We start from the raw sequence: 17,057 nt of genomic DNA, 5'->3' as shown, positions 1-17,057 counted from the left end.
ACCAATTTTTCGCATGGTAACTTGATTTCTAAATGCTGCAAGCTTTCATCATAAAAAGTGAAGTACCCGCTTGTCTGTTTTGGAAAAAAAAAAAAAAAAAAAAAGAGAGAGAGAGAGAGAGAGAAGAGGAAGTCAGGAATAACATGTAGAGAGATTGTGAACAACAAGAGAGATTGTGAGAGGCATCGCAAACAAATGTACCCCTTGCGAAGTAATAATCACGAATTTCGTTCTGCTTGGGAGAAACTCTATGTTATACAGATGGAGGACAAAATAATGCGAACAGCTATGAAAACGTATGACGTATTTTACACCTGTAGTACAGCCGCGTCACCTGCAACAGAAGTCTGCCACCTAGTGAGCGTGAAGAGAAAGGTATCAGTTTCTCAACAGCAGTCACCTGCGTTGCATGCTTCGATGGAACTGTCTGTGAGAAATTGAAATGTCAGACCTGACGGAGTTCCAAAGAGGAATGATAGTTGGAGCGCGTTTAAGTAGAGCATCGGTTATGGAAACGTAAAACCTTGTGTGGTGTGCAATGAGTAGGGTATCAGCCGTTATGACAGCGTACACGAAAGAGGGTAAGACGACGTCTTCGAAGTACAACAGTGGCCGAAAGCCAAAGCTGTCTGATAGGGATAGACGGGTCTTGAAGCGCATAGTAGCCCGAAAGCACAAGGAATTGTTATCCGAGATAACATCCGAAATGAACAGTCATCTCCATGACCCAGTTTTAACGAAAACTGTCAAAAGGAAACTTCATGCTGCGAACATTGATGGCAGAGTGGCAATTCGTAAATCCTTGGTGAAAGCAACTAATGCTTTCAAGCGACGCCAATGGTGCAGAGATTACAAAGGCTGGAGCCCCACAGCAGTGACAACAGGTAATATAGTCAGATGAATCGTCATTTCAGACCCTATTTCAGACAACCCGACACGTTTATGTCTGGAGAAACGCCCAAAGAATCATTCCATCCTGACTGCCTCTTGCCGACTGTGAAGTATGGCAGTGGTGCCATTATGGTATGGGGTGCGATATCTTGGCTCGGTCTTGGGCCACTTGTTATTCTACACGGGAGGATCACATCCAATCACTAGTTAAGAATTCTAGTGGATCATGTCCATCTTTTTGTCCAGAGTGTATTCCCTGGGGAGCGACCGCTTTTTCAAGACGACAGCGCCCCTATCCCCACTGCTAGGTGTATTCAAGAATGGTTCGAAGGGCATGACAATGCAATTGAACATCTCGCTTGGCCCACTCAGTCTCTGGACATGAATATTATTGAACATTTATGGGCATATTTGGAGTCCAAACTTCGTTCCCGATTTCCACCTCCATCTGGACTTGCGGAATTAGAGACCGCTCTGCAGGAGGAATGGCTTAATATTCCTTTAAATATTGTCCATGATCATCATGCATCTATCCCACGTCGCATTCAATCTGTACTTCAGTCTAAGGGTGGTCCAACCCCCTATTAATAAAGATTTTCTGTTATTTCTCAGGTGTTCGTATTATTTTGTCCTCCATCGGTATTACTTGTAACAGTATAGGGATGTCATCCAGTAACATAATTGCCATTCATATTAATTTTGGAATTTTTAGTTTTTGAAAGGCTGATGCACGTGACTTAAACAATACTGATTTAGAATTAATAGAACTAACCGTAAAATTATTCAGGAGCTCAATTGCTCTTTGTGTATTATTAAATGTAAACTATCAACTTGACAGCGATGTGTTCCATGTACTACTTACTATATAGTACATTAATATCGGTTTTTAATTAAGGTTTCGTCGATGAAAATCCTACTTCAATTCAAAAACATTGTTTAACCGTATGTAAATGTTTAGCACATCATATATACTTTAATTAGCTGTATATAAAATAAAATAAGAAATTTAATTTTTTATACATTTCTTTTTAGTACGCATATCGCTAACAGCCATTGTCTTAATGAAACACATTATTGTATTTGTCTTGAGAATTTTCTACAGCAAAATCGCTTTTAAACGAAAGTTATGAAGGCAATGTTTAGTTAGTATGTGTGAAGAGAATTGAGTTAGTGCAACACATAATTAAGAAGCTAAAGAAAGTGGATATTTATTAACATATAAAGTATTTTCTCCCTCCTTCCAGCATTCCTTCGTGGTGTAACGTTTGCACACTCTGCGCATATTTGGAAGCTCCAGGTTCGAGTCCTGGCGAGGGAATTGAACATCTTTTACGTCTTCAGCTTCCCAAAAAGTTAATGAATCTACAAGTGGTGCCCGATTTAAAAGATGATGGGCGATAATTCGTCATCACCAGGATTTTCACATCACTTGCTGCAAAATATCCTAATATTTCTCTAAACATATATAAGTATTATAATTGTTATTAAATATAGTTTTTTCGTTAAGGAGGAATATTGCTGTACATTTTGTAATAAATAAATAATATATTAATAAAGTCCAGAGCATTATGTATAAAAAATGAATGATTTTGATATGATAAAACGATGAAGATATTTTTAACGAATCAAGAAATACGTAACATATTCAATAATTACTATATTCCATTACAACTCTCTATAAAGCATAACAATATGTACTGCGCCAGTGCAAGACTTTATGCCGCTCAGTGCCTCCCTAAATTGTAAATTTTGCTCCTCATCCGCACTGTGTATGTAAAACTGGGCCTTGAATATGTAAAACTGGGATATTTTTTTAAAAAAGATTTTACCTCTAGGATATCTGCAAGTGTTTTTTTTTTTTTTTCCCTTAGATATTCTCTAATCATGTTTTCTTCAAATACCATTTAAAGCCTATCAGCAGTCGAACGGTAAAATCGTTGAATCCTGTTAGTTTGACTAAGGGTTTGAATTTTCTGCATTTTAGACATTTTGCAAATTATAAAATTAAATCTTTCACTCATTCCTCCGTGAATTTATTATAATTTAAGCATTAGAGTGATAGCTTTATGGTGGGGGGGGGAGAAATATCTGACGCAACGTTTGAGGGATTCAGAAGGAAATAAAGAATCTAATCAGAGATGTTATTGAACTAAAAACTTGGATATGATTCGTTGAAGTACGAATAAAATGTTCAAATGAGAACTTGTCATGATATTTAAAATTTTCATTAAAAAATGAAGAAGATTGATGAAGTCAGATGATGCCAAAAGATTAATCGAAATGATAACTTTGCATAGTTGAAAGCAAAGTCTTTCTGTAGTTTGCTTTCTTAAATTTAATCAAGCATATAATAGCAGATATGGCAAGAGTGAAAGCAAAATATGTAAAGTATTTTGTTGAAACAATTTATGTAGGGAGACCGTACGTTCTCATATTGAGGGTTTTATATAATGTCCAGGAGGAATTTTTAAAATCACTGCGAATGTCCGGAAATTGTAGATTTTAATTTTTAACACTATGGTTTTTAAACTATGGAAGCTACTTCAAAGGACATAAGATGAAGTTTCCAAAGAAGCGTAATCATTTATAGCCCGCTGTGAAAATTAAATTTCTACAAGAGTTGCTTAGAATATTTGGGTTCGTATGTAAATTGAAATATTTGAGTTTTTCTTATTATAAATTGCACAAAAACTGAATTTTTCATGGAATACATGGAGGTTAAAAGCATCGGGAATAATGCCATGTTTTTAACTTCTGTGTATTCGATAAAACTACAAACAGTTTTAATTGTTTGTAGCTAATTTAAATACAAGCAGTTAAAATGGTTTGTAGTTAAATTCAGTTTGTGTCCGTGGAATGATTTTTAGAGCACGATAGGGGCATAACTGATATGGTATCCCCATTTTTTACTTGTCAAGTTACGGGTACCATAGAATGGTGATCTGATATTTTGAATAATTGTTCCTCAAGAAATTTCCACATATTTCTGGGAATGAAGAATGGCTTTTTTATAAAAATTTTCTTTAAATGCAATAGCAGCGACTTATTTACTTTAAGAATTTTAGTCGTAGTTATTAAAATAAAACATCTGTGAATTAAAAGTCTGTAAATTTGGCTGAAAATGTTTTGTTTTTTGAGTAGTGAAATTATTCAGATTTCAGATATATCTTTTATCCGGATTTCAGACAACCGCAGTTGTTAAACTTTCAGATAAGCAGTAAATAAATTCCTTTACCCAAACTCCTCAATCGTGTAACTATATTTCGTTGTATTAGTGTATTTTGTACCGAAGAAATACTAGAATTTCGTTAATTTTTAGCGGGAATTTGGACAAAAAAAAGGGCGATGTTTGGGAAAATGGTAGCCCTTACAAAACTGAAAATATTGGGTCAGGAATTTCAGCCTGCAGATAAAGGAGTGTTCCTCGGACCCTCAAGGTGACCTCTGATCCTCAAATACCCCTTTTTTGGGAAATAGGGGAGATTGTGGACGCTTTCAATCCGAGGGGTGCTAGGCAGATCTTCAAGTGGGCCCACACAAATGGACAATGGACCGAATGGCCAGAGGGGGAATTCGTTCCACAGATAGAGTCTCGAATTTCCAACTTTTGGTCAGTTGTCCTTCGAATCGCATTCTGCTAGCATGGATCTGCAAGTGAGTACCACTCCAGTTTTAGCCATTTTGTTATTCACGAATGTAACTTAATTTCTGCAGGTCTTATTTTTAGACTAAATGTTATTTTTACTTTGAGTTAATTAATTCGCATTCTTAATTTAGAAAATTAGCAGACGAATTTCTAATTAGAAGCTCAATTAACGAATATATTGCAGTAATATGCTACGCATGTGGAGAAATTACATGAAAGGTAAGTTATTCCTACAGTTTATTTCCATTAAAACAAATATTACGAATAGCATGGTAACTAGTTCATACCCTTAATTTAGAAGTTTAAGTGATTCTTATTTGTAACTGGGAATTAAAATAGTTCTGAAGTTCTGAATTTCTGAAGTTCCGCGTTACATGAAAAATTGTGTGAAATTAAAATTATTCAGATACTGTATTTATATGAAAAAAATATTCTTACAATGAAAATATTAATAAGCTTGGTATAGTAATGGAAATGGTTCTTACTTGTAATCAGGAACTGATTTAATGATTTCTGTGCAATTCCGCATTAAACAAGAAATTTATATAAATTGAAAGTTATTACGATAGATGATACCTTATTTACATAACGGCAAATGTACAACAATCCGATTGCTAGCTACTGCCTGTGTTTTCTTCATAAATTTAGAGCCGCGTAGATAGGAATTAATCTGAGTAGATTATTTTTTTATTATTAAAAATTTAACAACTATGAAAATTTATGTTTCAGAGAAAACTATTTTAATAGCTTATCTATCCGAAAATAAACTAGCTAAAGTATTTTGATTGTAGGTTTAGTTTATTATTCTCAAATATATCTCAACATTTTTTAATTAATTTTAAGTTTAACATTTTTGATTACGTAAATGACTTAATTGTTAGTTAAAATATCGAATTTTTCATGATTCTGTATTATACAGCAAAGAAAATGGTATTCTGGTAACGAAAGTAATTTTAGTAGAAAAATATCATTTATAGTTTGAAATGTTTATGCTCGTACATTCCGTAGTAGGTATTCGTCCAGAAATTTGCATATTTAAAAGATAAGATATAGTAGATGCGCAGATAATCTGTTATAAATATATTTCATTGGTTGCAGTAACATGCATCTAGTGGAACCTCGAACACTTTCGAATTGGATCTGTAGTAAGTAGTTTTCGAATGATAAGCTTTGCTGTGTGAACTTGTGTTTGTTTTTCAGTACTTAATTCAGCGTTTGTGCATAGGTTAAAAATACATTACCCTGATGAAGCCAGAATTTTCTAATTTTAACTTAAGTAAAATTGTTTACGCAATTCTTACAATTTTAGAGGAACTGATTTTTCATCAGTACATATATTTTATAGGGCAGTTCAAAATTAATAAACTGTAAATTTAATGTTTAGATTCAACGAAAATTTTTTGTTCATGTAACATTCGTTTCCTATTTAATTTCTCGCATTAACTTGATATTAATGTGTTTACCTCAGGGTAATAAAATTAATTGCTTATAACCTAATCAACCATCGTGAAAAGATCCCTTACGGATTTTATTTACTGTAATTGTACTCGTACTAGTTGCGTTATGTTAAATGCATAATGAAATCAGACTTGCGATAATCCGGTAAACTTCCTAAACTATTAACTACTTTTAAAGCTGCTTTTTACGAAGTGGACAAACTTATTAAGAAAACTGTTAATATTAACTACAAACTTAATGCACGCATAGTATGTACTAATGCTTCGATTTTTAACTATTAGTGGGCTGAAAACTGCATATATTAACTATGACTCGTGTATGTAACCTCAAGAGAAAATTTGCGAAGATTCATAAACATTCCATGAAAATAATCCTGTCTTCCGTTAAGATATTGCTGTATTTGTGTCGTCCTAATGAAATTCTTTATATTTAGGCCCGAATGTTAATGCGTTAAGTGTGATTTTTGTTTTTCCCTTCACGAACATGCTAAGGAATAAGCATTCTTCGCCAAACAACTTGTAGAAAGATCATTTTGATTTTAATCGTTCGTTAATTTTACATACCACCATGATTCCTTATAATTTCTTGAATTCTCTTGTTAACGATTTGCATTTATTAAATTTAATTCTCGTTTATGTAGTCTTAAACCTTCTCCCCATTTTACCGATTCCATTGGCATTTCCCATTTTACCGATCCAATGTGGTTATAATATTGTAAATGCATGCATGAATGTGTTATTATTAAACTTACGTTTTTTATAGGTCGCTGACAACGAGAAGGACAATTAGCCTCTGTACGGTCTCGCAGTTGAATTATTTCTTGTATATATATATTTGATGATTCACCGAAGGCATCAGTGTGGGTATGTTTCATTATATTTTTCTTAATTTTAACATTTAGTTTCATAACTATTTGGTTAACTTTCCAGGTTAATATAATACTTGGCTTTATTCTAATTGTTTCGCTAATTATCACGTGGATTTGAAACTTGATGAATAGTATGCTAATGCAAAAAAGTAACCAATCAACCGGTTTGCTGAATTTCTTCTAGGCAATATAAGTTATCCATAAAGGAAAAAAAGATCTATTTAAGTATTATCTGAAAGGAGAAAAAAATTCCAAATTACACTTGGAAGAATAAAAATTGATCCGAACTTGACTAGACAGAATTCCTGATTTTTAGCCATGACATCATTACTCCTTAGTTTCTGTTGGTTCTGGTAAATATCCTTTAAATATAAGAAGTTGGTTATAGCCTTAATTCCACTGTGCATCTTAACTACCTGAAGTGTTTGCTATCTCAAAATCTTAAATTTGAAATTTGTGATTTATAGTCGTAGTTAAAAGTTGCTGAATTATCGGTGGAGTTAAACTCTAAATCTTGCTGCTTCGTTGAAAATTAAATACGAGTGAGAAGTAAGAATATTGTCTTAGCGGCATTCTGAAAACTAGATTTCCCCAGTGTACTTTCATTTTCTCCGAACGATTAGTCAAGATAACCTTGACGGCCAATGCGCCGAAACCAGTCTGTTTCTAGGAAGCCAAAAGCTTGTACGCGGATTTTGATTTAATGCCATTGTAAGGAATATTCTTAAAACGCTAAATGAATGTTGTAGAACTGATTCCTTTAGGATGGGTGTGGGTGTAACTCTTACAAATACATAATTTACATCAAATCTAGCCTGAATTTATCCGCGACTTGCGATTCGGTTAAAAATATGTAGTATTAAAATTCCTGGCTTTTATTTTCAGAAGATAGCGGAGCAAAATTTGACTCTTATCCCATTATTGTGGTGCACATGTGAACTAAGAGTGCGCGGATTTTTAGACTGAAGTAATTCAAGAATTTCTGAGGTTTAATTCTTATCCCAGGGCTGATGATTTAATTCGCTTTATACAGGGCGCCAAGTAAGGCGAATAGGCTACAATAGGGCTTAAATATATAGCTACAATTATGCAAGTTAAAAATCTATTCTTGAAAACCTATACCAAAAATGTATAAATTCTTAACATCGAAGCTTCGACTAAACCGTGGACAAGGCATTTTAATGAATTTATATTTAAACATGGTAAAATTTATATTTCAATGTATTAACAATCCAAAAAATTAAGTACATGTACAAAAAATGAGACAGCCATGCATACTTCCAGATCATTGTGACATCAGTTATAATGCAGCGAAGGAATGTAACTGGTTTTGCTAATTTTTCAAAATAACTTTAAAAACCTACTTCGTGCAAGAAGGCAATCCCTGAAAACGGGTAGTCCTCGTGTGCTTTGCCATTTTGAAATAATTTTTCTGAAACTGTTACTATATCTGATTATTTTGTATTTAGTTATTACACTATAAAAACTAAAGACTCAAATTTCTCTCTGCGTGAGCTTTAATTAAGAAACGATTCCTACTGGAAATTCAGTTTATTTCTATAGCTTGTCCTTTTAGTCTTTACTTCGGTTTTACGTTATTTGTTCAGTATTTTCATTAAAGATGCTGCATATTAGTAATTTACATAGTCGTGGCTTAGTTTAGAAATTAACAATTCTATCGTGCAGTTTGCCACTTAACTTCACCAGCACAGATGGTGGTGTCGAATTACCGGAAAAGCAGTTTCTCATTTAGCCTTGAGAAAATAAAAAATCGACTGTGCTGAATGCCGAAAACTAGTATTGAATTTCTAATCCTTAACACGTCCTGATAATAAAACGAATAACAAAAAAGTTATTCAAATGAAATAAATGTGATTGCAACGCGATTTCAAAATTTTGGAAATTATACCGTCGAGTAAAGAATTTCTGATCCTAAATAATTAGATATGAATAATTCAGAATTATTTATATTAATGATTCAATTAAGAATATAAATATCGAAGTTATACGTTTAAGAGTATAGAGTTAAATAAATCTGAATATAAAATTAAATCGTAAACAACTTCATAGCTTGTTGAAATTTAAATCATATTGAAAAACTATACCAACGGTTTGGCAACACTTGAAATTGCTTGCTTTTCAAAGAAAATTTCGAATTCTTTATACTTGCAGGAATTGCTGCGTTTCTTTTCTTAATAATCTTCAGTATATTCCGGTAAATCTTGAGTTACATTTTAATACTTTACCATTTAACTGAAACCTAAAGAATGTATGCATATTAAGCAGTAGGAAAAGAATGGTTGATAGCTTGGAAAGTTTACTCAATTGCCTAAAAATCTTTCTCAGGTACCGTTTTATTTCCGAATAACCTACCGGTATTTTCATCGAACCCCCAGTAGATCAAATATCGCCGTTTATAAATTTTTAGCCTTTCATAATGCATTGCTTCTCGGCAATAAATTAAATTTATTGAATTAATACTTGGCGAATTCCGTTCCCCCCACCTTTAGTGATTTTAAAAATTTTAATCATTTTACCAACTATATTTTACGTATCTTCTTTAAATTTCATAAACTGTCTTAAAGTTGTAGATAGTTGTATGAAGATTCGGGTACTCTGTAATATAGCATACACTGATTATTAAAAGTTTATTCACCCAAATACTATATGCATTATTTTTAGTTTCATCGTATTGGTGAGGATTTTGCTAGTTTACCTGCAGGTTAAAGGAAAACCAAGTATCAGATGAAGAACGTTTAAGATTCGTATCTTATTACACACAGTTTATTAAAAATCGTGCATGAAATGGTTCGTTTGGGAATTGTTGAGTTTTGCTTTTTCAGGAAGTTGTCATATTCTGCTATGCTGATTTGATAAATTATCTTAATAAAAAAGCGATGAGTTTCATTATGCAGAATAGATGGAAGAGCTTTTTTTACGTGTTAACTTCCTTCGTAATGGATTACTTTCCTCGAATTACTAATACGACAGGCCGTAAAATTATTCAGGGTGCTAATCTTAATGTTCGTGAAAATGGCAGTGTTCATTGAGAGATGTACTGACGTTGGTTATACACGATTGTATACATATTGCGGAAATCTTTCTAGGAAATCCGAGTTTCGCCAACTATTATGGAGTCTTTTTCCACAAAACTCACCAGCGACAGAGCGAATAAGTCGCTTAACACTGATAGTTAGACACGAGGTTCGAATCCATTAATGTTTCCGTGGTTTCCCAATTTATAACGTGTATACAACCAGTTTACCTCGGAAAGTCCTCCGCGAAAGCCATCCCTTATCTTGGATAGCCCCCGAGGCTTTGCCATAATCACGCTAAAGAAACCACTTAAAACAGAAAACAGCTATCAAATTACCATTAATTTCGAAATCGTTAATAGCCTGTTGAATGCATATTGGATAATGATCCTGATGCATTTTATAATAGTCGGAACTCGTTTATTCTTCATGCACCAAAAAGTTCTTAAATATTCTTTTGTAATTAACAACGGAACTCTCTTGTACCGCAAAACAGTCTAGGTTTTTGAATTTTACTGTAGTATTTAGCAGGAACACTTAATATAGAAAAATGCAATTTCTCGTGAATCCCTTGGGTTACATGAAACTATGTTTAAAGTAAAAACCTAACTTGAAAATTTGCGTGTGGATCGTTAATTCAGTAATCCACATTTTAATGGTTGAATCGCATATTCAAAGAGCAGTTCATAAAGAATGTGAACCAAGGTTGTTCTAGAAAACTAGCCTGTGTCTTTCAGCAAACTAACATTGGCCGAAAATCCTGTTTTCCCGGCCTCATCTCTGCGTCAATGAAGAAAGCGTTGATGGCCAAGGCCATGACTGATTTGAAATGTTGCTCGAATTGAGATCAAACGGTTGTACACTTTTAAGGTTCTAACGGCGCTTCGAATAGTTAACAAATAAGTTTTGCCACTTGCAAGGATTGACACATTTTATGCATTTGTTAAACATAGTTAACAAATTTCATTTAATTTTTTTAATATACCTACATAAATTTTATCTTGAATTTGATTTTACAGCATGCATGCTATTCATCTAGGAGTTGAGCCAATTCATGATTCGCACTAAACTCTTTTGACTAAACCGAACAATCTAGAAAATTGAAAAAATTCAGTACCAACCGCTACATCTTGCAGTGATTATTTTTAAACTTGCTGTCAGAAATTAAATATTTTGCCATTTGCATAACTTAGTGGCATATTTGTATTAAATATGCACACATAAATATTAAAAACTTGTTACCATTTTAATTATTCAAATTCAAGTTGTAATACTTTATTTGTAAAATTTCTTCCGAAATTTGAATCTGTTTAAGACTGATTTATATTTCACTTGGCATTTACCTAATTAAAACGCATTTTTAACTTTGCTCTGCATTTTTCATAAATCCTTGCTTACATAAATAGGTTGTGAAAAGAGGGAATAAATTAAATACCTTTATTTGAAATGGCTTTAAATTATTTTTTAGTTAAGCCTAAAGATAACAAGTGTTTATCTTCAGTTCAATCGGAGAAAATTTTTATAAATTCTTTTTCTTGGAGATTTTTGAATTTAATGGTTAAAAATACTTAGTTTCTTTGCGTACCACCGGTTGGGAATCGCTGTAATAAACCAATTTTATAGCAGCATACCCTGAAGACTTTAAATGAAATTTTATTTACCCTGAGGACTGTTCATTGAGCTATTTGAATTTAAATTGAATTAAATCCTCAATTTTATTTATTGCAAAAGTGCACCTGTTGAACTGACATTAAAATCAATTGATAATTCTTTTAAAATTCACTAATCCGCTTTTGCTTAAAACATGATGACTTATTATGTAGTCCGTTACGAACTTAAAACTAGATTTCTTTGCTTAGTGTTTGCAAGTAAATTTAGGAATTTAGATTAACGTCCAAGAAATCTAAAATATTTGTAAGCGTTAAACTCATTTTGCTAAAATATTGTAGGGCATTTCGAATTTCAAACAGACAGCTGGAAATTCGCTATTCGAAATACGATGACGACGTTTTTGATACCTAGAGAAGGATGATTCACCGCACTCGGTTTTAATGAGCAAAAGTTAAGCTCTGCTTTATTCCTACACACAGCGGCGATCGCATGACTAATCGCCATCAACGATGCCGTGAATCATACCGAATCGCCAAAATTAAGTTATTCAATCCATTACATGCCCGCACTAAGGGACTTGCAAAAAAGACGTTTACGGTCTGTATATTAGAATAGTTTTCACTCAGTTTTAAGGGTGGTTTAAAATTTTGAACTTTCACAATTTTCTCAGTTTATGGCGGTATTCTTATACCATTTTCATGGTAAAATGTATTTTTATGTAATTTCTTAGTTGCATGCCAATATTGTAGGATTTCATAGATGCTGATTATTAGGCGGTAGCAAATCTTCCCTACGGAAACGTTTGCCAGAAAAAAGTGATCGTCTTCGCTTTCCGCTGGTTTCATAGAAGTCCTTAATTTTATTACTTTATTAAATTTATTACTGGGTTACGTGAACTACCTAGGTCGCGTTCATTGGATATAGCGCATGTTCCTATTATGATCATGTCTATTAGCCCTACTAATCTGAACAGCAAACTATTATTTAGGCAAATTGCCCTTAACAAATTATTTTCTTAGAATAGTATAAATTTAATAATAGCTTCCATAGCGAGTTATTGCATATCTTGCATACTGTTGTACGTTATTGCATAGATGTATTTTATAAACCAATAATATCATTGAAATTTAGCGCCACTATCGTTAAATTCTAATCTAGATGGTCTGTTAGTGCCGGTGTGTATGTGATTAGGACAAAGGCTATCTACTTAAGGGAAGGGATGCCTTCGTGGAGGACTTTCAAAGGGACGCTGGCTCATATACATGTTAAGAAAACCTACGAAAACACCACCCGTGCAGCTAACGCGTTCGAAGGATCCGAACTACCAGCGCACAGCGATTGGGCCGCCTATTAATGCTGTAATCTAAAAGAACCAAACTGTAGTAGTTCGATTTCTTTTGAGATCTGCATATAAACTACAAATGCCCACTAGAAAATTATCCACGAAGCCATCCCTCCGATAGCTTTGTACTAGTCATTAATCAAACGATGACAAATGAGGTCTATAGTTCTAAGATGCGTGTAAAACCTCAAAGCATGAAATAAGTCGGCTCCTGCAGGCATTTACACCAGGCGTCATAGTAAAAAAGCTATTTTCCTGTGTTTTGTGTTTAATTTTAGCTAATAGCTGATAGCTGTCTCGTAATAAAACTTCCTTGCATTTTTTATTAGAAACTTGTTAATTTAACAAATTTATTTCCGAGAAAATTTTACAAGGTTATCTAAATTTAACACTTTGAATGTTTGGTATTTTTTAACCTTTAACATTGTTAGTACAGTAACGTGACAATACAATAATGTAACTTTGTAACATGGTATTGCTTATTTCAGATGGCAGATATTTAAATACTTGATACCCAGTCCAAAATTTCACCCGAGCGGTAAATTGGTTAAACACTGGTAGTTCACTCTAAGGTTCGAATCCCGCGAAGGTGCGCATGGGCGTGTTTTCGTGGTTTTCACCGTGTGTAATATGTTAAGAATTCGATCTTTCTCTTAGGCAGACAGCCCTTGAGGCTCTGCCGTAATCGCATAAAAGAAACCAGTCTGTTAGGACGAATTTATTTTCTTCACGTTGTTTTTGGTAGTTAAAATACAGAGTACATAATAGCATGTGTATGTACGAAATTTAAGCGCATATTAGTCATTGCATGCATTTTAATGCACGGAAGTTTGGAATAAGTGACTAAAACCTGGCCGTACAGAAATTTTACTGAGCCATTCTTTTGCAAATTCATGCAAGACATCAAATTAAAGAATTGGCGAAATAAAATTTTAATCGTATGTCCATGAATTTATATTTGAATGATTAAACTTGCATAAAAATAACTATGAATATCTACGAAATTAATATTTTTAGTTTCAGAGAATTTTTCAGTGCATTAGAAGTTGATCCGAATTTGAAGTAAATCATGAATTTGTGCATCCTAGCAATAAGTTTGACTTAATTTCGACGGCCGTTTCTAATTGGTATTTCGGTTGCAGGGTTAACATAAACTACTTTTTTAAATTAGTATTATTAGGGATGTAAAAAAACTCTTAAATCTTGCGCAGCATTTCAAAACTAATATAAAACCTTTTACCAAAGAATACAAAAATTAATGCACCTGCTACCGTAAATGGAAATAACTTAAAAATGGACTGAACCAAAAGATAACATACTTTCCCGTACACCCTTCAAACCGTCTCAACGTTCTTCCCAAACATTTCAACAGTATTAATGTAGTGTTGCAGGGATTTCGAAAATGAATTATTTTATATATAACATGAATTATTTCTTTTAATCACTTAATAGATTTTGTTGGTATCTACTGCAGGTTTTGCTTAACTTTTAAAATTTCAAGCCAAGCTCCACCATTAATCCAAGTAAAATGTTGCTAATAAGCTTTATGAAGTATTGTAAAATTATAGAACCATGTTTCCAAGAAATTTCGTAAACGATGCCATTTCACTTTTCCTTACGAATCAAGTCAAGCGTAGAAAGCTTTCTCGCATTGGCATAGGTAGATTTTAATAATCCTTAGATGATTGCAAAAAAAAAGCGCTCCCCCATTAAGCGTTGGGCCATTCAACGGAGCGCAGAAACCCGTCGAGTGAGCATTGTGCGGCAGAGAACCGGTTTGGGGGAGGAGGAGTAGACACGACTTTCCCATACCCTCGACAAGGGTCCCGTTCGAACCTTACGCCAATCATAGGCGCTCTTTTCGGGCCCCAAGCGTGTGCGGACCTTGCAAGCGAGGCTAGCGTCTCCGGCCGCAGACTTTCAACGAATGAGCGCATTAAGATCGCGTTTTCTGTTCGTAAGTAAGCCTGCTCTCCACGAACATTCGGAAACTATTCTTAAGATCGTTCGGCGATCCTCCAAGATATCTTTAACTTTATCCCAAGTTCTGACAACTGTCCCGTATCCAAACGCTGCTGTTCGAGAAACTTTTAGTCGCTCACCCCGCCCTGAACAGCCGATAGACTGAGTTTGAACTTCAGCGGCAGCGCTTTCGCTCAGTTTCGACCTAGAGAAAAGGCTGCGATGTCACATGTCCCAAGTTGGCGCATGCGCCAGTGCTTCGCTAAGACAGTTGAATTCAATTGGCGCCACAGCGGTCGCCGGTCGGTGGCGCTCTTCGCGAGCCTCAATCGCATTCTTGGCCGGGCGGTTGTGGAAGGAGAAAATGGCCCGCGGGCTTCTAGAGCCGCATACCACGGTCGCCGCGAGAATCAGGTTTTTTTTAAATACTGACGGCCCCTCCTTATTGGCCGACCATTCGCCGAGAAAAGTGTTTGTGGCGGGACAGTGGCGATGCACTCTGGCCGCCATCTTGACTGACAAAACTTTCCTTGACGGTGCTGCTGTGATTTGAGACGAGACGTTCTGCCAAGCCGAGAGAAATTCCACTTTGGATACGGTACCTGTTGCTGGCCTTGCGATGTGTGGGTGAGTGGGATCATAGTCCTGTGTTTTTTATATTCATGACTAGATCCACACTCATCCACATTCGGGGTTATTTTCGACTTTCCTCATCGGTGGATGGATACCTGTGCTCTTATCTGTTACGTAAGTACTGCGATTGAATCCCGCCGACAACTTTGATGTCCTGCTCAGGAGTACGAAAAACTTCAGCAAGTTACTAGTTTGTCATTTTATTGGATTCATGCAGAGTTCTGTGAAATCTCCAATGATATAGCAAATTTTGTGAATTTTAGTAATAATTATCAGTAAGTTGATATCTTGGTTATAAACATCAGTTATTTTTTTAATAGTGTACATAAATTTAATATAGACAATGTAAATGAAAAAAAATTCTTTTGTAATCGTTGATTTGGCACCTTGCCACCAGGAAAGCCGGTGCCACTACGCTGTTGTTATTCAGTTAATATAAATTGACAAATTAAGTTCTTAAAAGTTCAAATAAGTTAATTTTTAAAAAATACTCTATACGAACGTGTGTTTAAAGAAAGATGTCTTTAAATAAAGTTCATTCTTGTTTACTCATGTCTTTTAAACACATTCACATCACACAATTATTTTACATTTTAGTTGGACACATTTTACTTTATTGCTATTCTTAATTGGAAGCGTAAGATATGGATGTTCTATAACAAAGTATATTGAGTCGCTTTTTTTAGTGGTAACAATAAATGTGATTAATTGTCCCTGTGACATTACTCATTAAAAGTTGTGTTCAGTCGTTAAATACATTGACTTAAAAACTTGCAAATGATATTCCACAGGATTTTTAACATTAAATGAAAATGCTCGTGCTTCATACGGGAGTCTTGTTCTGACTTAACCATTGGTCATTTTTGATTTAAAAAGGGTAACTTGATTTGGGTAACAAAAAAATTCAATTTTACATCATACATTGCATTACATGGACATCTATTGGAATGCATGTTAATACAACAGTTGCTGATCTTGGAGCAAGAGACCAGTGAATATCACGTGACACGGTCAAACTCAAGAAGTTTGAATTTCGTTGGGACGATGCGAGTGGCGCCATCTGCCGGTAGACTAGATTTCTGAAACTGACAAACAACCGGTTTTTAATGTTGAGCTGGCAAGTTAGCCCTCTTATAATGAAAGTCCTCTAAACTTAATATGCCTGGTACATGTAAATTATGTCTGAATAATAACTTATTGAGGAATAATTTTTAAATTAGCAATTACAATTAAATTGTAAAATTGAAACTTTATACAGGAGGCCCTTCAATATGTATAGTTGGTTAGGAGTTAAGAATAATTGGAACTGCACCGTTCTGTGCCATTTATACTAATTAAACCTAATATGTTTATAAACTGCGGAAGAGTGCCAGCCGAAATATAAAAAAGGTATATAAAACGGCTGCAGTGTGATGGGTATGCATTTCACTTTAAACGAAAATTTTGAACTGATTGACAATTATCTGGACAATCAAATGGCAAGAACCTGTCATGTCATTCGTCGTAAAAATTTGAACCACACCCTTCAAGTATTTGATAATTAATTTGGTACACAGCTGCGTTGTTTCCGCTGTCGCTTGCAAAATTTTCACTTATGTAGCAATACAGGAA

Source organism: Stegodyphus dumicola, chromosome 8 (assembly GCF_044657685.1).
Source record: "Stegodyphus dumicola isolate Sdum_Otavi_A_Nest chromosome 8, ASM4465768v1".
In the NCBI taxonomy this organism is placed as follows: Eukaryota; Metazoa; Arthropoda; class Arachnida; order Araneae; family Eresidae; genus Stegodyphus; species Stegodyphus dumicola.
The sequence above is the reverse complement of the archived record's forward strand: the minus strand, read 5'-3'. Positions refer to the sequence as shown.